This window comes from Lutra lutra, chromosome 10 (assembly GCF_902655055.1).
Source record: "Lutra lutra chromosome 10, mLutLut1.2, whole genome shotgun sequence".
Taxonomy (NCBI): Eukaryota; Metazoa; Chordata; class Mammalia; order Carnivora; family Mustelidae; genus Lutra; species Lutra lutra.
In genome coordinates this window covers 95,767,908-95,792,380 of record NC_062287.1, presented here as the reverse complement: position 1 = coordinate 95,792,380, position 24,473 = coordinate 95,767,908, and the positions used below count along the sequence as shown (strand labels likewise).

Below are 24,473 nucleotides of genomic sequence, written 5' to 3'. Positions count from 1 at the left end.
TAATTTTATTTCATTGTTATTACCAAAAATAATTTTGTGGCCTACGGGAGGCAAGTACCAATAAAATCCTCTTCCTTGAGTGTCAAATACCCAGCCACCGCTGTTCTATTTTATGTCAGGCATTGACAGCTTTACCGGGCTTTCCTTCAGAGCAGGCACTATGCCCAGGTCTTGCTCTCGGAGCTGCAATCTCTTCCTCATTCCGTGCCACTCAAGAGCTCCCAGGACACTGCGAAAATAAGATCCGTCTGTTCTAGTGTCCAGGATGGGCCACTCACTGGGCAGCTCCAGAGAGCCATGAATGGGCAACTTCCCCAGGTCTCCAAAGACCCTGCATCCCCTTCCATTTTCTCCATCTACGCTCACTCCCTAGATGATCTCATTAAGGCCTGGGGTTTGAAATACTCTCTATAATAAACTCTGGCTTCCAAATTTGTCTCTCCAGCCCTGACCTCACCCCTGAACTCTAGGTGTGTACCCCCATCCACATTCTTGCCACTTGCCATTTGGATGGTTCATAAGAGTTTCAACTTAAAATGCCCCAAAACAGAAGTCTGTATGTTCTCCCTTCCCATCCAACCAAAGCCTAGCCCACCCAAGACTCCCATCTAGAGGCACGAACTCTATGGTTATCCCCAACTCCTCTCCAACCCCATCTAACCCATCAGTGGTTCTGTCAGCTCTACTTTCAAAATGCATCCTGAATGTTTGGGCTTCTCAGAACCTCTGCCACCATTTTGCCTTTCCAGATCACTTCCTCTCATGCCCGGATTCTAACATCAGCCGCCCCTCTGTTCTCCCCGTCCCCTACGTATGGCCTGTTCTCCACCCAGCAGCCAGAGTGATCTTGGTAACATGTCAGTTGCATCCTGTCTCTTGTGTGCTTACTGGCTTCCCATCGCACTTAGGATCAAAATGCAAAGCCCTCACCCCAGCTGGCGGTTCCTCTGCTTCCACGCCAGCCTCACTCCAGCACGGTGACCACCTCGCTGGTGCTCCAACATGTCAGACACCCACCTGCCTAATGGCCCTGACTCTTGCTGTTCCCTTCACCAGGAAGGCTTCTCCCCTAGATGCAAGTCAAAGCTTCACCGTGTTCAGGTCTCTGCTCAAATGATATCTGATCAGGAAGGCCTTCCTGGAGCCCCTTCCTTGAAATAGTAAACCCCTGGCCACTCTGTCCCTTCCTGTATCTCAACAAATAAACATTCAGTTTATTTGTTGGTCTCTCTCTCCTCAAACAGAAGATAAGCACCACGACGATGGAGACCTGGCTGTTTTGTTCACTACGATCTCAGCATGTAGCACAGTACTGGGTACACAACAGGGGCTGAATGTGTATTTGTGAATCAATGAATGTGGGTTCACATTTGCTATTTGCCTTCAAACTAACTCTGGGCTAGGTGATGTCACCACGCCCATTGTGCAGCTACGGAAGCTAAGAATCAGAGAACAGAAGGGATTTACTCCCAAGATCCCTGAGACGGTAATAGATCTACAATCAAAACATGGGCTCCATAGGACAGGAAATCAATAGAAAAAAATCAACAAAACCAAGAGCTGATTCTCTGAGAATATTGGTAAAATCAAAGAGCCTCTAGCCAGGCTGACTAAGAATATAAGAGAGAAGACACAAATTACTAATATCAAAACCAAAAGAGGGGACATCGCCAGAGTTCTCATGAATGTTAGAAGGATAAGAAAAGAATACAACTGATTCTAGGTCTATAAATTTGATAACTTGGATGAAATAGACCAAGTCCTGGAAAGACACAATCTGCCCAAACTCATGCAAGAACAGACAACTTAATAGGCCTGGATCTATTAAATACACTGAACTAATAACAAATAACTTTTCGAAACAGAACACAGGCCAGATTCACTGGTGAGTTCTACCAAACGTAAAGGAAGAATGGGTACCAATTCTCAGAAATCTCTTTCGGAAGAGACAAGCAGAAGGAATGCATTCTAACTCAATCTATGAAACCAGCAGTATCCTAATACCAAATCCAGACAAAGAAAACAAACCTATGGACCCAAACCTACATGCAGATGTTTAGGGCAGTTTTATTCTTCCTTTGGAAGCAACCAAGATGTCCTTCATCAGGTGAATGGATAATAAGCTTGGGTATATCCAGACATTGAAATATTCAGCGTGAAAATTCTGACACCTGCTACAGCATGATGGATGTCGAGGACATTATGTGAAGCGAAATAATCCAGGGATACACGCACGTGCACACACAAGCACCTGCACACACACAAAATAATCCCAACACACAAATACTATGTGATTCCATTTATATAAGGTACACTCAGAAGACTCCAAATCACAGAGCCAGGAAGAAGAAGGGGGGTTGCCAGGGGCTGGGAGGAAAGGGGAATAGGGTGTTAGTGTTCAACGGGTATAGAGTTTCAGTTTTACAAGATGAAAGGAGTCCAGGGAATGGATGGTGGGGAATGGCCACACAATAATGTGAACATATTTAATACCTCTAAACTGTACACTCGAAAATGGTGAAAGCTGTAAATGCTATGTTATGTATATTTTACCAAAATAAAAAATTGGGGGCAAAAATGAGCAGTCGAGTCATGAGAAGACATGGAAGGAGCTTAAAGGAATATTTCTTTTTTTTTTTTTTTTTAAGATTTATTTATTTATTTGAGAGAGAGCGCGCACTCATGCAAGCAAGTAACCACCGGAAGTGGGGAGGGGCAGAGGGAGAGAATCCTCTAGCAGACTTCCTGCTGAGCCAAGAGCCGGATTCAGGGCTCCATCTCAGGACCCTGAGATCACAACCTGAGCCGAAACCGAGAGTCAGACACTTAACTGACTGAGCCACCCAGGTGCCCCTTAAATGCATATTTCTAACTGAAAAAAAGCCATTCTGAAAAAGCTGCATCCTGTATGATTCTAACAATAGGACATTCTGGAAAAGGCAAAACTATGGAGACAGTAGAAAGATCAGCAGCTTAGTGGGGAGGGAGGGATGAACTGGCAGAGTACAGAGGACTTGTAGGACAGTGAAACGATTCTCTAGGACACGATCGTGGTGGGTACATGTCATTACACATTTGTCCAAACCCACAGAATGAAGGCACGCCCCCAGCAGTGAACTGGAACGCTAACTCCAGGCTTCGGGTGATAAGAACGTGTCAGTGCGGCTTCTGTGGTGTGGGTTGTCCACAGTGGGGAAGCAGCAGGTGAGTGAGAATGTGAGAACTCTCTACACTTTCCCTCGGTTTTGCTGTGAACCTCAAACTGCTCTAGAAGATAAAGTCTATTTAAAAAAAATCCTGGGGCGCCTGGGTGACTCAGTGGGTTAAGCCTCTGCCTTCAGCTCAGGTCAAGGTCCGGGGGTCCTGGGATTGAGCCCTGCTTCGGGCTCTCTGCTCAGCAGGGAGCATGCTTCCTCCTCTCTCTACCTGCCTCTCTGCCTACTTGAGATCTTTGTCAAATAAATAAATAAAATCTTTTAAAATTAAAAAAATATATATTAAATAAAAAAAATCCTTCAGGGTCCAGAATTCACTCTCCTTCCTCTATCCCACAGTGCCCTTCTATCCTAACAGAACCCTGCCCAGACCCTGGGGAGGGAGACACCTTGGCGACCCCCAAGGTCCAAGGGGAGGACGTCACTCATTTCTTCTCACATCAGCAGCTCTGGGCAGGTTATTAAACCAAACCCCAGCTAAGACAACAGCACTGCCAACTGATCTGGGCTTTTCCCTTTTTTTTTTTAGGCTGTTAATGATAATATATTATTTCACATTCTGAATTAATAAAAGAGGCAGCCGGCACAGCAGAGTGATCACCAGACCCAGTGGGAAGGAGAAAGACATACCTAATATCTATGTGACCTTGACATACCTAATACCTATTAGCTGTGTGACCTTGAGCAAGTCACTTTCCCTCTCTGTTGCTGACAGGCATCTGATGATGGTGTTCCTATTCCTCCCTCTTCGTCATGCCTGGCCATTTGAAAGTGCTTCAGCTGTGATTCATAGTGTGAATATAGGTCACCACTAAAACAACAACAATAATAATAATAAAGTTTCTTTCTTTTTTTTTTTTTTAAATAATAAAGCTTCTTAAGGGCACATACTGCTCAGTTTTGTGGCGGGAGCAGGAAGAGCAATGATTTGCTCTGTCTTTAGATGAGGAAAATGAAGACTTATTAGTATCTCTCCATGACGTTGAGAAGCCCACACAACGAAGGGGTCTGTCTGGCCTCACTCTCACAGCCAACCATGTCAGGGAGAGGGAGCGTCTCCCAGGGAAAAGCTCCACAGGCTTTGTCTCCTCCCAGGGACAAGGTTGCATCCGGCCCTCGGATGAACCTTCTTGTGTAAATTTCAAACACTTGAAAAAGAAAGGAAGGAAAAGGTTTGGGATGGAAAGGATCCAAGAGGGCAGAAAAAGACCAGGTTGCTGTCAGGAGTTACATATGGACACAGGGCTGGCCTGAGGCCAGAAAGTTCTGGCAGACATTGGGCTGAGAGAGCAGGAAACTGGGGTGGTGAGAACCTGTCATCCTGTCCCCTCACACACGTGTTCTGGCCAGAGCATGACGGGGAAGCCAGGAGGGAGAGGAGGCCTGGCAGCTGGGGCTCCATCCTGGGCTGAAACTCAAGGCTCACACCCCACCTTGCACTCCATAATGATACCCACCCTTTCTGGAATGTTGCTTCCTTCCCAGGTGATGGGCTACACACCTGATATTCATCATCTCATTGAATCTTGACCACGATGCCCACAACAGCAATGACTATCTTCACATAACAGGAGAGTAAACGGAGTTCATCTTCCCGAGCTCATAAGTAGCTAAACAACAGCCCCGAGGTTCATCTAGTGACAAAGCTACGCTTTCCCTCCTGCATGAAACTGCCCCCTGTTTTATAAATACTAGGTGGAAAATGATGTATATAGCAAGAGCCAATGAAAAGATGAGAGCTTGAATCCAACCGGGATCCGGGAATCACCAGACCCCATGCCGCGTCGGCTGAATGAACAGAAGTGTGAGGTCTGGACCGAGGGAGGGGCTGGTTCCACCCACCTTGGCGGGGGTCAGAACATGGCCGGAGCTCTGGCCTCAGCTCTGAGGGTTGAACTGTGAAAATGCCCAGTTCAGGCTACAGTTCTCCCAGAGGAGGGTCAAGAGAACAGAAAGTCAGGAGTGCACCAAGACCTGCATCCTTGGAGGGAGGCAGAGGTAGCTATGACCTTTCACCAGCAAAGGGTAAAGTGTGTGAAGTGGGGATGCCGGAGAGCAGCCTGGAGGGAAGGGGGTGATGCCTCTTCTCTGCGGCCAAGCAAACGGAGGGTGCCAGAAAATACATTTGAGCTCAGCAGAATAAGAGATTCCGCCAAGCATTCAGTTGTCTTCAAGCCGCTCCCAGCCTTTGCAGAGCTGACATGTAGACCCCCACTCAACCCTCTGCACCAGGGGCAGAGGGTACCAATCCACCTTATAGAGGCAGTGAGGGGCTTAGTGATGTCAAGCAATCTGCTCGAGGTCACGCAGGGGAACAGAGCTGTGACTAGCATCCAGATCTTGCTCCAAATCATCCTGGGGGTGGGTAGGAGGTTCATCAAGCTCAGCAGGACCACTGGCTTCCACTCTCACCTTTGGCATCTCCAAGGTCTTCCCAGGATTGGGGAGGATCGGGACACCTCCCTTCCTAACTTCTCTCAATTCCATCATGACCTCTTTACCCCAATAACCACGGCTTCCCTCAGGGCAGCATCCTCTCCATGTTGCACTGCTCTAGATCATTCTGGAAGTCTTCCAACCACCCTCATCTTCCTCTTAAATTCCAGGGACATTAGGAGGTACATTAGAATTACCAGGGAGCTTTAGAATAGACTAGGGCTCCTCCAGGAGTTACATATAAAGTTATAAGAATCAAAACCAGCATGGTACAGGCTTAAGGACACATAGACCAATGGAATGGAACTGAGAGCCCAGAAACAAACCTAGACACTAGAGCAAGTTGATTTTCCATAAGAGCGCCAAGACTAATCAATGGGAAAAGAACCATCCTTTCAACAAGCGGGGCTAGAAGAACTGGATAACCACCACGTGCCCAAGAATGAAGTTGGACCCCTACCTCACACCATATACACAACTTACCTCAAAATGGACCCATGACCTACATATAAGAGCTAAAAACCATAAAACTCCTAGAAGAAAACAAAGGGGTAAATCTTTTTGACCTTGGATATGGCCATAGATTTTTAGGTATGACACCAAAAGCGTGAGCAACAAAAGAAAAGGGAGATAAACTGGAACCCGGGCACAGGTTCTCCTGGGGCAGCCAGTCTTCTGTCTTCCCATCCTTGCCACCTGCTTCTTGTTGTCAGATCTCAGGACGGGGAAGAGCCCCAGCTTCCTCAAAACTGCCTTCACTAGTTCACTCAACATGCTGGAGAGGGCTGGCTGGGGGGGATTAAAACCATCAGGGGACCACTTTCTCCCAGAGCTCCAAATTCCATGCAAGGCTGGGTGGAGAATGTAGGAGGAGGGCCACAATGAGTGAGACAGGGTGATGCCCTGAGTCCTGCGGGGGGCCTTGTGGATACTGTGGGTGCCTCTGGGGGTGCTCTGGGGAGTCACAGAGGATCTACGAGTGCTGTCACTGGCAACGTGGGAAGCCACTGCGGTGCTGTGGGGAGCGGCTGTAGACCTTGTAGGTGTAGAAGGGTGGCTGCCACGTGGGATAGATTTGAGGGCACTGTGGGTGCTGTGGCCAGCCAACACAGCATCCTTGGGACAGGAGGCCTGTGTTTAGGTCCCAGTCTGACCGCTTTTTGGACATGAAACCCGGAATAATCTACAATTTCTCTGAATCCCAGCTATCCTCACCTATAAAGACCTTATTAACACCTACATCTTGGGGTGTGGGGAGGATCAGCGATTATCTACAGAAAGGGTCCTGTAAATGTCATCGGGAGGGAAGTGTAAACCACGGGATAAAGGCTCAGGAAGAACTGTTCACACTCACACCTGGGGTGTGCCCCACACACTGGGGTGTCAGAACAGAGAGCTGACACAACCCAGGCCCCCCTCTTGGCCCTTTTTTAGACCACGCATTCAGAAAGAGGTATGTGTCTCCACGGTAACCTCCCTGTTTGGTCACAAACACCCAGCTTGTCCATCCCAAGAGCCCAAGCCTCTTCAAGGAGGTCACCTTGGGAGGCCACATGATCCCAGGGGGCTTCTGTTGTTCAGAGCAAGCAGGAGAGTCCTCCCCATCACAGCCACCCAGTGAGGAGCATGCTATCTGCCCATTTGACAGGTGAAAAAACGGAGACTCTGGACACGAGATCACTCACGGGAGTCAAAGAGCTCCCGAAAAGCGGAGCTGGGACCCAGCCTCCACCAGTCCGGGCCCCAAAGGCCAGCAGACATTTCCCACAGTGGCACATGCTTGTCTGCCTCCCGGTGACGGCCCTCTTTGTCCTTTCCCGGGACTCTACACCGATCTGTTTCCAAGCTAACAAGGTGGTTGGGTGGTGAATCCGAATCAATTTGCTCCCCTGCAGCCCTCCTGAAGGCAAACTGAGAACAAAAGCACCCCGGCTGCTTTTCTCTGTGCTAAAGAGTTTCCTGCCTCTCGTACACTGAGGCCCATGGTTTTCCCCCCGATGGAGCAACATCCCCAACAGAAAAGTCCTGGGGAAGTTAAGCTTTTCCTGACTCGCTTCAGCGCCTTCTCCTGATTAAGAAAAGCGTGCGGGATGCTGGCTCTGTGATAAGCCAGTGGCTTCCTGTGGGGCTCAGGGCTGGCTGCCAGGAGCCTGCGGGTGAGATTTTGGCCCAGGCAGCCGGCAGGGCGGGGTGAGCCGCATGACATGGGGGCCTCATGCTCCCCAGTCACTGTCTACCCAGGGCCGTTTGGCCTTGCGTTATCCCTCTGGGAGCCAGCCACCATGCCTTGGGTTCCGGCCTGAGACACCCCAGCCGGCTGGCGGTACACTCCAGAAGTGAAAGGCTGAGGCGAGTATCAGATCAATGACCGGGAAAGTGGCCCAGTGCTTCTCAACCACAGTGCCAGAGGCAGCTGGAACCACAAATGCCATCACATGGTGGGGTATAGCACCCCACAGTGTGTACATCCCATCGACCCTTGCACCAGGAGTCTTGGGGTGGGAAGGCGGTGGGGGGGTTGGCTAGGGAAGGGTCTATACCTCCCTCATCTCATCTTCTCCCCAGAACAAACCCCTGGGTAGCATTATGCTCCCATTTTAGAGATCAGAAAACCAAGACCTGCAGAGATGTCACGACGAGCCCCAAGTGTCAAAGCCAAAAATCTAGAATAAGGAAACAAATCATTTTTATGTCCTTTCAACCAAGGTGATTTCAAGAGGTGATCGGGCTTAAAGGATTTGGTTAACCTTAAGATTCAAGTCATGGAGGCCCTCAAATGAAAATACACGAGCATTGTAGGGTCATTCAGACAAGGCTTCAAAACTCCACCATATCTCACTCGCTGCTGTGTGACCTTGAGCAAGTCACTTCACATCTCTGGGGCCCCGTTCTCTCTTCTCTAAGATGGAGGCGATTGTGGTGCCAAGACCACCGGGCCGTTATGAGGACTGAATGGACAGTGCGGGGCCTGTACCTAGCACAGCGCCTGGCATGCAGAAGATCTCAGTTGGTACTGGTTGATCCGAGGCTTCCCATCAGCCAGGCCTCAAACTCAGTCCATCTGCCTCTCAGACTCTGTGGTCTTTCTACTAAGGGTCTGAGGCAGCTTTGGCCAACACTGGCAATCAAATCTCCTCAGAGCCTCCAATGTCCTTCCTCTTCACAACCTTCCCCAAGCCCCCACCCCCTCTCTGCTCCCCTGCTGCCTCATCACACCCGTCACTTCCTCAGGTTCAGCCTGGGGCTGGGAACCTCAGAAACTGAGGCCATAAGGCCTTGGACAGAGATTCCAGTCATTGCTGCCCATGCTACTGGTGAGAAAAACAAGGCCCTATGAGAGAAATGACTTCTGAGGACCCTTGAGGCACAATGGTAGTCCAGACTGGGCCAGAGGACAGATGTTCTGGCTGTCCTGGCTCTTCATTCAGGAACCTTCCATGAGGCCACGCAGCCCATCACCAGTCCTGGGATTGTGGGCAGCCCAAGAAGCTTCTGGAACCCAAGAAGAAAACCAAGACTTTTCTATTGTCATTTCCATCCTGGAATGTGAACTGTATCCAAAAGAGAGTCCTGAGATGGAGGGTGGGGGAGTCATTCTAGGAAGGTCTTTTCTTCTCACAATCCCAAGACTATGATGGGTGTGGAAGTGAGGAGAGGGGAAGTGCTCTGCCTTCCCTGGGAGGGCTCACTGCCTCCCGTGCTTCAACCCTCACTTCCTGGACTGACCCTGAGGAGTGACCGTGATGGGTGGCCCACTCATGGGGCAGCCGCCAGCCCCAGTGAGCCCCCACCTTGGTGCTAGTCTCTCTCTCCTCACAACTCAGCCATGCTCCCCAACACTTTAGAAATGTCTGAGTTGGGGATAAGAGGGAAGCCGCCCTTTGCTTGCCCTGCACTCAGGTACCAACTGAAAGCTCTCTCACTTGGCCTTGGAGGTTTCGTTGAGTAGAAAGAGAAGAGGAGAGAAGATCAGACTCTTATTTAAAGAAGCTGCCGCCATGTTGCCATGTGGCCAAACCATACCTGTTTCAACTGGTGTCTGTTCCTTCCAGGAGACTCAGGATTCTCTTGAGGTGTCCTTTCGATGGCTTCAGGATAAATTCTAGAAGGAGAAGAAAGAGACATAAATTTTATTTTATTTTTTTTTTTAAAGATTTTATTTATTTATTTGACAGACAGAGATTACAAGTAAGCAGAGAGGCAGGCAGAGAGAGAGAGAGAAGGAAGCAGGCTCCCCGCTGAGCAGAGAGCCCGATTCGGGGCTCAATTCCAGGACCCTGGGATCATGACCTGAGCCGAAGGCAGAGGCTTTAACCCACTGAGCCACCCAGGCACCCCGAGACATAAATTTTAAAAAGGCAGCAGCTAGTGGGGCCTGTGGCTGCTGGGGACTACCTCAGTTCAGGCATGTCCCTGTCGCCTAGGTTCCTGCGCTCTCCTTTTCTCTCTGCAGGTACAGAAGCCAGATGGGGCGGCTGTGGCCAGAAAGACAGAATCAAGCACCCAGCCTCACAGAGGCTTCCAGGAGGTGTCCCCAGAGACTACAGACTGGCACATAATTTCAGTCTTCCAAAATCAGCCCAGGAGCCTGTACAGTGTGGCGTGATGACATCACGCATGCTAATCACAATATCACATCACATGTCTTTGCTTCTGGCTAGAACATTACCAACCCATCCTAGAAACTCCACTCTCCTCAGGCGGGAAAAAAAAAAAAAAAGAAAAAGAAAAAAATGCTTTCTGAGTAATGGTGAAAATGTGAAGGAGAATTAATCATGGCTTAATGAATGCAGGCTTTGGGGGCAGACCAACATTTCCCAGATCTGGTATCCATGAAGAGATAGAAAAGAAGAGAGGTCTTCGGTAGTGAAAAAAACAACTCATCCCCTGAGTGCGGGGGCCAGAAGCCCAGCCTCTCCCCCACTTCCTCTCTGTCAGTTTGACGGAGAGCTCCCGGGTCACAGGAGAAGGATCAAATTCGCCATGTCCAGGCTGCATACCTGCCAGCCTGGGCCGAGGCCAGCCCTGGGGGACCGGCTTGTTCCCACGCACAGCCGAGGAACAAAAGAGCAGAGCTGACAGCACAGATGGGATAGCCGAGTCCCCTGACCCCAAATCTCCCAGACTCCCACCCTTCAGGACCGGCCGCGCCATAGAAGCTGCGGTCAAGTTTCACGTTGTCTCAGACGCTGATGTCGACGATCCCATGAGACAGTGTCCCCGCTTTGGGGATGAGGGCCTCAAGCCCTGAGGAGTTAAATAACTTGCCCAGGTCATCATGCCCAAATGCAGCAGAGCTGGGACTAGAAGGCAGGTCTGTGGGAGGTCAAACCTGGCCTCAGTACCATGTCCGTGGGGTTGCGGGGAGAGACACAGGCACAAGAGAAACGAGCACCAGGTCTGCTTCACGGATCCTAGCTCAGTGCACACGGCGCAGACAGCAACTTCTCGGGACACCCTGCAAACTGATAGGGAACAGAGCTTGGCCAGAGGATGTGACCCCGTTGGCTTTCTTTGCCTCCAAAGTCCACCTAGACAGAGTCAACCCAGGAAACGTCACATATCATGGAGCAGACCTAGGCTACAATCAAAGGAACTCATGATCTATACACATACACATACCCATATCCATCCCTAGACAAAGGCACAGACCTATGTCTGGGGATACAGATGTACATGTACATAGCTTTGGTTGTAACTACAAAAGTGAGCATTCTTCCTTATCCATCCATTGTAGTTCATAGGACCACTGCAAAATCTCTGTAACATGGGCCCCCATGGAGATGGTGGGATTCACACACTTTCCACGAGTGGGATCTTACCACACATTTTGCATCCCCAGCTAGCAGTTGCCATGAGGTCTACCCATGGATCCAAGAATACGGAGACCTTCTGGAGTCTTCTGCCCTCCTTCTAGGTGTGGACCATCATTTATTCAGCTCTCCCACCTTACATACGCGGGATATTTCCATTCCCAGCTGCTACAACCTTATTGCTACCATCCCCTCCCCACTTACATCGCCACGTGGGAACGTTCGAGCAAGTCCACAGCCTGGACACCTGGAAGTGTGTCCACATTTGAATAGCTTCCGACAAACCACTTTCCCCAATCAGTGGATCCATTCCCCCCAGAGAGCAGGACAGAAGGAGTCCCCTTTTCTTGGATGTAAATTTACACCGTGGGCTCTTCTGCCTGCCGAGTTGTCTTTCTGGTCACCTTCTGGTAGCCTAGAAGGCCAAGTCCCCTAGACAAAGGGAGATGTTTATCTCTTGGCTCCCGCAAGACGGCCACCGCTCCACTGCCTGGGGACATGTCTGAAGAACTCGGGCCCACCTGAGCCAGGAACTACATTTATGGGCTCAGAACTGATAATGAGCTTTTATGAGCTCTGGGGACCATGAGGAACACGTATTAACGTCAAGCGTGCCCATCAGCCACGCAGCCTGGGTGAATGTCACACATTAACGAAATTAGAGGCTGCAGCCACATCGGGAGGGAGCTGCGGGCGGTGTGTCAGGCGGTGTGGGCAGAGCCTGTTAATAATAAAATTACTTTCCAGGCTTTGCACTCCTGAGCCTGAAGCTGTCTCCCGTCTTCGATGGAATTCTGCCTTGCTGCAGCCTGAGAGGAGATTAGTTTATTACTGGTGTGCCAGGAAAGGCAAAATCCAGCACTAATCCTAATTCCCATTTAAGCAAATCTGCATTATGTGAGGGAAACCAGCTGGGCTCAGAATTTTTTCCCCCTGCCCAACCCCCCACTTCTCCCAAGAACTCATTCCGGCCCTTTCTTCTCCGGGGAGTGGGGGGGGCGTGTCACCACAGATGTCAGAGCGGGAGCCCTCCTGGGAGCAGGAAGAGAATCCCAGGGTTTAGGACCAAGAAGGGGAAAGGGCTGGGTAACAAGAGGGGGGCTTTGGAAGATGGTGCACTGGGAGACGGTGCTCACCACTGACCCGGTTGTCTCTGGCGGTGGGGAGGAAAAGCCACCACCTTCTCAGCCCAAGGCTCGCTCTTGCCTTGAACAAAGACGCCTTGAGAGCCTCTGACGGGCTCTGTCACTGTGAGCATGTGACCTCCCTGCTTCAGGCCTCCAGTCCTCATCTGGGAAACCGCAAACAACAGCAGATAGCTCATATGATGTTGTGAAGATCACATGAAAGATGGACAGACAGACAGGACCCCGGAGAGCCCAGCACACACTGCCCCGTTTCTTGACTTAAGACTCCTGGGCTGATAACAGCACCATTATTCGAGGGCCTCGCTTAGTGAATTATGACGCAACACTACGTGTAGGGACACATCCTGGTTCTGGAGACCTTAAAATAGGAAAAAAATCAAAGAAAGAGTGCCTTAAAATCCATGAAGCAGAGGAAGCACTCAATTAAGGGCAAGGAACGTTATGACTAGGAGCCAAGTTCTCCTGTTGTCTGAGGTCTAGCTCAAAGCATTGATCTTCTTCCTTCCGAACGAAGCCACACTGGTCTGTGTGTGGGAAACCAGCCCTCAGTTTGTGAGAAAAGTCCTGAGAAGGAACTTCAGCATCCTGGATGAGACCCAGCCAAGACGCTGATGTTTCCCGCTCTAGTTTTAAACCAAAATCGATCACACGTACCCAGGGGTGTGCGTGCCGTGAGGACACAGTCTCCCGAGTCTTCCCAAACATGGTACCCAGATCACAGACTCCTCTCTGGTTTCCCAGCCCTTGTTTCTCCACCATCTCACATGTCCAAAGTCACCCATGACCTTCCTTCTCCGTGGCCCCCGCCTCTCCCTGCCGGGACTGAGCCTTAGTGTTGCCCATCAGCTTGCTGCAAACGGGCTCCTAGCTGGTCTGCTAGGCTGTGGCCTTGTTCCCTCCAAAATGCCCCCTGGTTTGCTCTCAGATGGAGCCCAGAGATGTGTCTCTCTCTTGCATCAGTGGGTCCCCTGGCTTCCCTTTGCCTACATATGGGCCTTTGATCATCTGAGCCCCACTTGTCTTTTCCAGGGGGCCTTCAGGTCCTCACAATATTCGCAGACACCACAGTCACACTGAACTCACTGGGACCGACATGCCCCCGCACCTGCCGCGACATGCTTGGCCCAACCTCACGGCTGCTCACTCCGCCTGGCAGCCCATTCTTCCTTTCCTAACCTTGAACTCTACCTCTTCTCCCACTCTCCAAAACTCCTGGCAAACTCCTACTCATCCTTCAAAATCTTCCTTCAACATTTCCTCTTGTCTGCACAAGACCTGCACAGGCATGATTAGGCTCTGGGCTCCACTAACAATTTGTGTGTCTAAGTGGTCAAGTCATCAGAGTGTCGCATGTGTTTTGTTTTGTATGGTTTTTCTCCTCTACCAGACTCTGAGCTCCTCGAGGATAGAGATGGTCTCTTACTTCCTCTGTGGTCTCAGCTCCTGACTCAGCAAATAAAGCTGGATGGAGGGAAGGGTGCTAGGAGAGATGGATGGATGGATGGAGGAGGAGAGAATGGGTCTATAAAAGAACCTAAATGGTGGGAGGGAGGAAATGGGTCATAGTTGGTTGCAGGGATGGATGAAAAACAGTAGGGATGGAAGGATAAATGGATGAATGGATGGGTGGATGGACACATGCATGGAGGAATGGATGGGTGGATGGATGGACAGACACGTACATGGAGGAATGGATGGATGGATGGGTGGACAGACACGTGCATGGAGGACTGAATGGATGGATGGATGGACACATGCATGGAGGGATGGATGACAGCAGGGCAGATGAAGGCAGGGATGGATAAACAGCTGGATTGAAGCAGAACGGATCTACAAAAGGATGGGTAAAATTAACAACAGCAAGACAGAACTAGGTTAAGGGGAGGAAAGAGGGAATAAATGACTCAACCACTTGTATAATTTTCTCTGGACCCCGGGGGGCTGAGCCTTTTGCAGCTACGGGTGATACCTTGCTTTCTCCCTCTAGAGTTTGTGGGTCTATGCAGAGACCACACAATGAACATCGGCAGCCCCCAGCTCTGCCCCATCTCTCCTCACTGCCCTAGCTGTGGACCCACAAGATGAGGCCTCAGGAAGGAAGGGTCAGAGTTACATCTTGCCTTGGTCTTGATCCAGGTGGTGAAGACCAGGTGGTGAATATCGAAGTTTCCCTGTGTCTGAGTCCGGCCCCAGGCTGTGGGGCAGGGGTTGGCCAGCCATGTGACAGGTCTGCAACAGGCCAACTGCTTGGTCCAGAGCAGATGGATGGCTGATGATGGGGGTTTCAAGCTCCCTTGCAAAGATGCCATTTGGGAGACCCCAAAATGGCAGAAGGGCCAGGCCACGTGGACAGCAGGGCATCCTTTGGATGGTTACCTGAGAGAGAGCTTCTGTGAGAACAGATCTGCCTCTAGAGCCTGCTGTCTGTCTGAAGCGTGGGTCAGGCCAGGCAGTGGGTGGGGAGCCCTCAGCACCAAACAGTGGGCCACAGACCAGGACTCATGGTCCACAGGCCTGGGTTTCCATCTCAGCTATGCCACTCGCCCCCTGTGTGACCTTGGCAAAGTTCCTTACCCCCTGTAAACCTCAGGTGATTCACCTGCAGTGTGTGGGCAATCAGAGCCCCACCCCACTGGCCTGAGCTGGGGGTCAGAGGCGCTAATGGGCCACAAGGGATTCCCACGGGGACCGACCCTACCAGGTGGTTGACCAATAGAAGACGCGGGAATTACGTAAACAGAAGCTACTGCCACTTTCTGTAGAAGGAACAGTGGCCATGATCAGCGGTTCCAAGGTCTATGCTCCAGACCTGTCCCTCTCTCCCTTGGGGGCCCGCACCAAGAGGTGGAGACCACACTTCATACACACCCTGACACTTGGCTCACGGCAGCCTGACTTGCTCCTGTTTTGTTCCCATCACGTAGGAACGTGATTTTGTTCCTATCACGTGGGATGGGACCACTGATTCAGAGCTGATGTCCTAGAACTCCATCCAAGTCAGTAGGATTCTAGAGGAAGTGAAAGGGAGGTCTTCCTGGAAGAGGCAGCAAGGACAGAAGGGAGGGAGGGAGGAAGGTGATCAGCCCCATGAGGAGTCTTTTTCTCGTTAGCTCCTGCCCTCAGTGCTTCTCTCCTGTGCTGTATGCTCCCCTCGCTTTACCTCGCTCCTGGGGGAACAGGCATCCTTCCGAGCCCCATGACCACAAAGACTCTTGGTCACATGCCCCAAGAAGGGACAGCATCGTCAGCGGGAGCCTGGAGGCCAGTGCAGCCTTGGTCTTTCTCCCCACAGCAATGCCAGCCTGGGCCACTGCCAGCCAGATGCATCGCTTGTTGACAGATAAAAGTGCTATACTTTCTGGCTCCAAAGCAAAGCCAGGGCTTTGTTTTGCTGTATTGGAAATTGACAATGCAGGGGGGGTGCTGTGGGGGTGGGCCAGAGGAAGAGGAGCCAAGACAGGTTGGGGGATGAGTTTCTGCTGGGTTCTGTGACTCAACAACAGTCATCACTCCCCCCCCATCCAGCACCGCTGCCCAAAGCCCTTTCCCATCGCCTTGGTCTCTAGGTCTCTACCTCCTCCCCACCTGCCCTTGACTCTGCTACAGGACGGAGAGCTTCTCTGCGCTGCCTGCCCACCCTGCCCTTGCCATTCAGCCCCATCCAGCTTAGTTTCCATAATGAGTCCCAGAATGGGCCTGCTAAGTGTGCCCCAGGGTCACAAGTGGGGCTGACATGGGAGCCCTGACATCCTCAGAAAGACTGGGATTTTGTTGTTGTTGTTTTCCACTTGGGGAGTAGAGGGCCACTCCCTGCTCAGACTTGGGCACAGTGCAGAAGGCACCGGTACTGCTAGCAAGGGCTCTGGAGGATCCACCCAGCTGGAAAGGACTCTGAGTCAGTCTGAGCCCATTAGCTCTAGGTAGCATGGGGATGGTGATAGGGCCAGGGAAGAGGGCATATACAACCCCATAGGTTAACACATGAAGCTTATTCTCCATGCAGCCATCACTAGGAATCAACATCTCTCCTGTCCCCACGTTCCCATCACGTCTGGGGGTTCCCGAAGGCGGGCGAGCCTGGATCTCTCGTGCCCTCCCTGGTAGCACCTGTGAGATCTGGACTCCTCCATGATGCCCACCTGAGCATGAAGAACGTGTGGCCTCTGGGAGCCTAAGACCCCTTGCCCCAGTGGTCCTAGCCCTGCACTTGCCCCTCTTTGCCCTGTATGCAAGCGTTTTCTCATCACCTGACGGAGGCAAGAACAAAGGCTGTCCATGCCCTGGAGCTCTCTTTCCTTTTGATCTTTGTCCTTCCTCTTACACTCTTCCCATTTCTCAGAGGACGCAAGGGAGCCTGAAGCCCCACAGCTTTACATAAGTAAACGTGGGCACACTGCTCGTGGAGAAAGGAAAACAGAAAAGCAGAAGTCATTCTAGCAACCGTGTCTGCCCAGAAAGGCCCACACATTCTCAAGATGGGTCCCCAGCACTCGGGCCAGGCGAGTGCCCAGCATCCCAGACCTAGGTGTTTGGCACCACGGGGACCTGGAGGAACCTGATGGTTTAAGAGACCTCTCTCTCTCTCTGAGCAGGGAGCCTGGCCCGCCATCCCCCCACCCCACCCGGCTCCACTGCGCCCTCTGCATGAAGAAAAAAGGAAAGATGTGAACTCTCTAATTCATCGACCAAGTGGCCAGGGTCCTCCTCTTCCTTAGCAAAGGAAGGAGTTGATGCTCAGAGAGGTCCAGCCGCTTCTCCACAGTCACAGAGCAGACCTGAGCCAAGAGAGTTTGAGAGTCCACAATCTGGTATGCACGCAAAGGCCCCCGAGCCCCTTTGCTGAATCCAGCCTGCCCTGGGCTGTCCCCATCGCATCTGTCCTCTAGAGGGTACATGTGAGAGGTCCTCAAGCCATTGTTTACTTGAGCAAAGATAGCTGGGCTTTCAAAGATTTCAACAACAGCCCAGTGCTCAAGAATGGCAGATTGTCTTAGGGCTGAAGTGGCCTTTGTGTCTCCATGTGTTCCAGATCTTGAACTCAATGTGGATCCACTGCGGTCTTATGCATCCAAGAACACCTGTCCGGGGATGTTCTGCCTCGGAGAGGAGCAGTTTTCAAAAGCCACAGGACCTAGAGATGTTTCCAAACTGGCCACCGTGCTGCTAGCAAGGAAGCCAGCAGCTGAGAACTCATAATCAGAGCAGAGGGAAGGGGCCCGCCCCATAACCCACAGCAGCTTCCCTCCGAAACCTGGGGCTCTGGGGGGGGGGCTTGTCATTCAGACTGTCATTCAAGCCCTCCAGGCTTGCTTGCAGTGGGATCGGAGGGAAAAGGGCACCCCACATCTCTGCAATTCTTCCCCCCACCCAAGTCCATGTAAATATATTCTAATGTCGAGAAGGGTCTGCGGGAGGTAAGATCGCAGTGCCATTAGCATTTTGATGGCTTTTCCCAACACACGGAAGAGCATTTTAAAATTCATAGTGTGGAGATTAATCCCAGGCACGCCTCTCCCTCCCCAGCTTGAGGTGGCCAAGACTTCTTACCCCTTGAAGACCTTGATTAGGAAAGCAAGCTAGGAACTCAGTCATGGGAGTCCTATGGAGAAGAGCCAAGATGGCTTTCTGGACTGCCTGTGGAAGACATTCTAAGACAGAATCGGGGATAAGGGTGGAGGAAATGCTGTGACACTGCTTGGGCCCCGGGTTCTTCCAGGAGGACCCAGCCGAGCCCAGGAGAGGGGCCCCGCTTGTTCCGAAAGGCACACTTGTCCCCCATCAGTGACACAGGCCAGGCCTCTTACCATCAACGTTCACTCATTCAGCAAAGCTTCCCCAAAGAATCACCATGCCCCACACAGCAGGTGCTTAGAGGGGAAGGAGCCGGAAGATAGTAAACTCAGCAAATCCCTGACCTCAAGAAATTCAGTCTAAATGGAGAGAGAGAGAGATAGAAAGAGAGATGGAGATGAATCCAAGAAAATGTGATGGGGGGTGGGGGGCAAGAGCAGCTATCCTGGGACCCTGAGGTGGAGGGGGCCTCCACCAGCTGTGTCTGAGCAGGTCACACCCTTTGGGGGCATTCCTGTCCTTCCTCAGAACTTTCCTTTGAAAGCAGATGTGACGTTGCAGTAGATGCCAAAGGCAAGATGCGCAAAGATACCCATGTTGTTAACACGGATGATGCAAAAGTGGGAAGCCAGGCAAGGAGAGGCCCGTCTTTCCAACATCATCATGGAGTCTTGTTTAGCGAGCCCACCTACGGATTGCTTAATTATCCACAGTAGAGGATTCTAGAAGAATCTAACTTCGACTCATGTCAAGTTACTTGTGAACTTGGAGTAGATATTTGCGGGGGTCTGGTAGAGAAACTAGCCCCGAAGTTTACGATTTTATTGTCCCAAAGGGCATTCGACAATTTTCTAACCGACCCAGCCCCTACTGCTCCGATGCTTACATAACTGCTAACCGCCGTGTGTCTAATTCTTCTGAGACCCTGCTTCGCCGTCTCACCGGCTCCCCTGCTCGTGAATTAAATCAATCTTTGAGCCACGTTCATTGCAGATTTGGGTGAGATCTTAGAGGATTTCTAGCTTTTAGAAAATTATACTTTGTCAGCACATGCCCGATTACACACACACACATGCACACACACACTGCACAGGGTAAAAACTAGAAAGAGAGCAAAACATTACCCATAGATCTCTTTTGGTAGCTGGCATAGGTATGTAGGTGCATTTTGTAACCAGAAAAAAAAGTGATGAGCGCCATTTTTTTTAAATGGAGACACACACACACACTCATCAGAGATTATCCAATCAATAGCTCATGTAAATTGCTTGCCTAGCCCATCTGTGGGGCATGGCTCTAAGCACTTCATGAGAGATTATCTCACTAAGGCCTCCTCACTACCCTAGGAAAAAGGGATTATTAGTACCCCATTCTACAGATAAGGAGATGGCAACCCAGGAAGTTATTAGCCTCAGCTCCCAGGTGTGGGCCGTCAGAGCTGGATCTACACCCCTGGCAGCCTGGCCCCAGGGCTGCTCCTGTTTAACCATCCTGCCAGACTTCTGCCTCCCAAGTGGAAAAGGAAGACATAAACACATCTGCTGGGCGGCCAGGGTTGGGCCTGGAGAAGACCGTGTTCCCACCCACTCCTGGAGCCCACAGAGCTCACAGTGCGCTGGGAAGCCAGGCGCAGGCCTCGCCAGCCTTGAATTGAATTCACATGTGTCTCCCCAGCTGGGAACCAGTCTTCTCCAGGCTTGGGCCTCCCATCATCCTGGGAGGGGGCGCCACGGGCCCTGGGCAAATGAAAGCCAACCTCTCTCTACTTGCTCTGACAGCATCGCTTCTAGAGAAACCAGTTTCTGCCCTTGAAGAGCCAGCTGCTAATGAACAGGTCCCTCCGCTCCAATCTTTACCCACGCAGGTCCTACAGAACAGCTTCATTACCTAGATCAGAGAGCGAAGGGCAGCCAGGCTTCAGCAAAGAGGGGTGTCGAACAGGACCTCCAGGAGCCCGAGAGACCACAGACTCTGCCTCAAAGTCCCCGCATGTCCCTGGGCAAATCACCAAGCCTTCTCCCTGGGCCATGTCTTCTCGCCTTCCAAATAGGCAGAGAGGTGCACCCATCGTGCCCCGATACCGTGGATGTTTGGCCAGCATCCATCTTACTCTCCCTGCCACGGTGTTTTACATTCGGGAGGCATGAAGCCCACACCAGGAACCCCTGCCTATTGATTCTCACTAAAGCTCTCCACGTGGTAGGTCACTATGGGCTAAGTCTGTGCAGAAATTAGGTTTGGAGGGAGGAAGACCATGTGATCTCTGAAGACTGAACTAGGTGTTGGGGGGGTGCTGCAAAAGGGGGGATGTAGGGGGTGAGCGGGGAGAGATGCTTCATTTAAACAGGACCCTTGAGAGCCCCTACAGACCACAGCATCTGTGGATTCGTGCGGGTCACTCTTTCTTTCTTTATTTGAGCCAAACACATTTCCCTAGGTTTCCAAACACCTGCCAACTCAGGCAGGATTATTTGAGTAAACACTTTGTTTCAAAGGCTTCCAAATAAAAAGCCCCATTTTCCTTGATTGAGCAATAGATACCCATCCAGCCTTTATGTATGGCTTGTGAAGAAGGGAGGGGACAGAATAATTCAGAAATGTCAGCTGCTTAGTCAGTGTCAATATTGAAAGATGAGTCTCTAGGTGATTAATTAAGACGGATGGACAAAAGAAACACAGGTGAGCTCTCTTATAAAGACAGAAAATGATCCCACTAATGAAAATAATGTAGCAGATGCTCCGGCTTCTGATTCCCGCATTGGTTACTGCCCCTTTTGGGGTCCCAGTGTCATTATCTACCACCTAATGGCCTGTGATTGTCAAATGGGGTTTCCCAGTGCCTCAGAAGCTATCAAAGTGGAGGGAGGAGATGGGGAGGGCTGAGCAGCCCCCCCCTGGCCACTCCGATAGGGGAGCTCCATTTTGAAATGATTTTTTCAGAGGCTCCATGTCGAACTTTCTTTGAGTTCTGTGGCTACAAGGAAGTTGAATGCCGCCAAACTAACTCATCCCAGGTCCTTCTCACTTTAGTATCTGTCATGCACAAGGTGGTATCTTGGTCAGGAAACCCCAAGGCATTCCAGAAGGCTCATGGCAAACCATGGACAACATCGCTTGGGGATGGAATGCCTCCAATTCCAGAACGGGGGACTCTCTATGTCATGTAACAAGCCCCCATTCCAAGCCAAAGGGTCTGCCAAGAGAGATCCTAAATCCACAATAAGAGCTGGCACAAATGGGGGCGTGGCATGATCCCAGGTGCTCTACCCCTCCGTCCTCACAGCAACCTCAAGCAATAAGTATTGATCTTCTCTCCCTTGTTCAGACAGAGAGCCTGGGCATTGGAGAAGTTGGATAACCTTTCTGAGGCCACAAGCTCCTGAGGCAGGATTTAACCATAGCTCACTGACTCTTAATCACTGTTGAAAGTATCCTGCTCCAGAAAGCCATGGAATACCATGCTGACCGTGGACTTGGAGTCCCACTGGTCCCTTGCTTCCATTTTCAAATGGGCGACTGAGGCCCAGAGAGGGTAAGGGACTTGCCCTAGATACAAAGAGTGAGTTTGGAGCAGAGCAGGACTAAAACTCAGACTCTGTCCTGAAATCTCATCTTCCCATCCCACCTTGCCACCAGGAGGCCACTCAGGACAGCATGGTGTGGTCATCAAAGCTTAGTTCAAGTGCAGACCGCTGTCCCGTTGAAGACCCAGCTCTACCACCTACACACCCTGTGATACTTGCCTCATCGTACCCCAGTTTCACTACCCCTACAATGGGAATGACATTCACGCTTGACCTGTAGGTCTGCTGCAAGGATTCCTGGGACAGTGTATGCCATGTGATGTGTCCTCAATGAATTCTAGCTCTCTCTGTCCATGGAGGCTTGGGCAAAGTGACAGGGGGCCACAGAATGAAATGGATCCTTCTGGTGAGTTGAGCTCAGGAAACATAGGGTCTCTACCCTGATTCCACCACTCCGCCCCCATCAGCAGTGCCAAACTGACCATTGTCCCTCTCCCCCCCATTTCCCCAGTCACCTCTGCCAGGGACATCTGGAAGAAGTCAAAGGAATGACTCCAAGTGAGATGCCATGACACTATGTCTCCCTTAAGTCAAGAGGGAATCATTCTCTTGAACTTTCTATTTTCTCCTGACCTTATGTTAATTCCCAGCTCAAAATAAAATGATTGTCTCTTCAGTACCAGGAAAAGGCTACAGAGTAATTTCAGGTCAGCACACAGGCTGTCAAATAAGACTGAATCCACTCAATGGCTCAGTGGGGGAATTTAAGATGCAGAAGGGGCCTTAACTCAGAGCATCTGAGATACCGCAGAAGAAAATGATCTAAGCATAAACTGGTAGCTTTCTTGCCTCTGCTGGGAAGCAGGAAATTAAAGAAGGCCCAGAGATGTTGAGTGACTTGGCCCACGTCACACAGCCATGGAACGGGTTGGTAAAAGAGGCAGAGCTAGAACCGGGTCTCCTGCCCTCAGGCACTGCTGGTGCGAGGGAGGGACACGGAGGTCCCACACGGAGGAGGTCGAGGAGGTCGGGGAGTCTGGGTGAGGAGGAGTGGACGCAGTTGAGGAAGCGTCTGAGGCAGAGAGAAAAACAGCCAGGTCATCTGAAGTCCCACCTGGCCTTTACCTGGGTGTGAAAAGATGAGTGTGAACGAGTGTGAGGGTGGATGAGTGAGCAAGAAGGATGGGGGGCAGGGCGAGCACGAGGAAATCAGCCGGCCAGAGAGAGAGAACAAGAGGGAAAACATTTGGGCCATTTTCAAATTCCCACAGTTGAATAAATCAAAACAGATTGCTCTGAGACAAAGAGGCCGTTTCAAACCACATCCTTTACCCCAGAGTCAACCCCCAATGGCCCACTGGGTGCTTTCTCGTGGCCTGGAATGACAGCCCCAATAAGACGGACAACCACAGCCAGGACTGCGGAGCTCCAGGGATGAGCCAGGTATGGTCAACCCCCCACTTTCCAGGTAGGGCTCCTGAAGCCAGGTCCGCACACCTCCCTGTCCCCGGGATCTCTGGGAGGCGGCAGAGACCCCACTGGGAGATGCTCTGGGAAACTCCCCGCCCCCGCCAGAGGCCGGGCTGCCCTGGCTGCTGCCAGGGGACAAAAAAGGAAGGAGCAGGGACTGACAACAGCATGTCCCGGACGCCAGCTGCCCCACGAGGCGAAATACGTGCTCGCCTGTCCCGGAGTGCCCAGAGCCAGACCCGCCGCATTTACCGTGGTCCTCAGCGCGCCTGTGCACCTGGCCCTGCCCGGCCAGAGAAAGGCACCTGCCCTTCCAAGTGAGGGGGGACACCGGCTCCCAGGGCCAGGGAGGAGGGCACTGCCAGAGCCCCAGAGAACGGGTTTCCCATCTCCCACCCCACCATTAGCAAAGGGAACGCTGTGGCCGCACCTCGAATCTACACATCTCCCCTCCTCACAGCATGAAGGGGGCAGCACCAGGCCTGGGGGCGGGGGTGGGGGGGATGGGGGGGTTCGGGTGGTGAGGTCTGGGGGCTGGGAGAAGATGCAGCTCTGCAGGCCTCCAGAGCCACCAGACCCATGGTGCACTGGCGAACCATGATCTTGTCCTAACTCCAAAACAGTCCTTGGATGTCGGTATTACTCTTCCCACTTTACCAATGTAGGTAAACTGAGGCTCAGAGAGACTAAATAACAACAAATGTCACCAAGATGATAAATTTAGACACAGAATCGCACCACGACATGACCAGGACACTTTCAGCTCTTTCTAACTCACGCATCCGTCACAAAGCTCTTCTCTCTGATGGAGGTTGGGAGCCCCAGAGGGCAGCATTTTCTCATGGGTTCCGACTAGAAATCCCAACAAAGACCCTGCTCGCCTCAGGCCACTCTTGCTACTTGGGGGCCTGGGCTCTCACAGCGTCCCATTTTTCAAGGAAAGCAGGGATCTGGAGTTGTAAGCTACTTGTCTCAGTATTTCAACGGGTTAGAATCCGCTTTATGTCTTCTGTTGAGTTAATAGGATTTTTAAGATTGAAATAGAACATTTACACGACAAAGTATAGAGATCTGTAGTGAATGACTATTCACAAACTGAACGTACCTATGAAAGTACCAACCAGAATAAGGGCACAAACAGACCAGCCCCTGGAACCCCTCATGCCGCTTCCAAGCACTCCCCAACTTCCGCCCAAAGGTTATCATTATTGTGACTTCTAACACCACTGCATCCTTTGGCTGACCTTGAACTTCATATAAATAGAACTGCACTGTGTAGACTCTTCCACATCTGGT

At 51.3% G+C, this 24,473-nt stretch overlaps 1 protein-coding gene across 4 annotated transcripts in view; it reads right to left on the bottom strand.

The window, feature by feature from the left end:
- Positions 1–24,473, bottom strand: part of TSPAN18 (tetraspanin 18) — a 177,196-nt gene that overhangs the window by 135,944 nt on the left and 16,779 nt on the right. For all 4 annotated transcript variants that reach the window (XM_047691818.1, XM_047691817.1, XM_047691820.1 and 1 more), the window contains exon 2: positions 9,675–9,753. The gene's annotated coding sequence lies outside the window, so the exon portion shown is untranslated. The remainder of the gene's footprint in view (positions 1–9,674; positions 9,754–24,473) is intronic.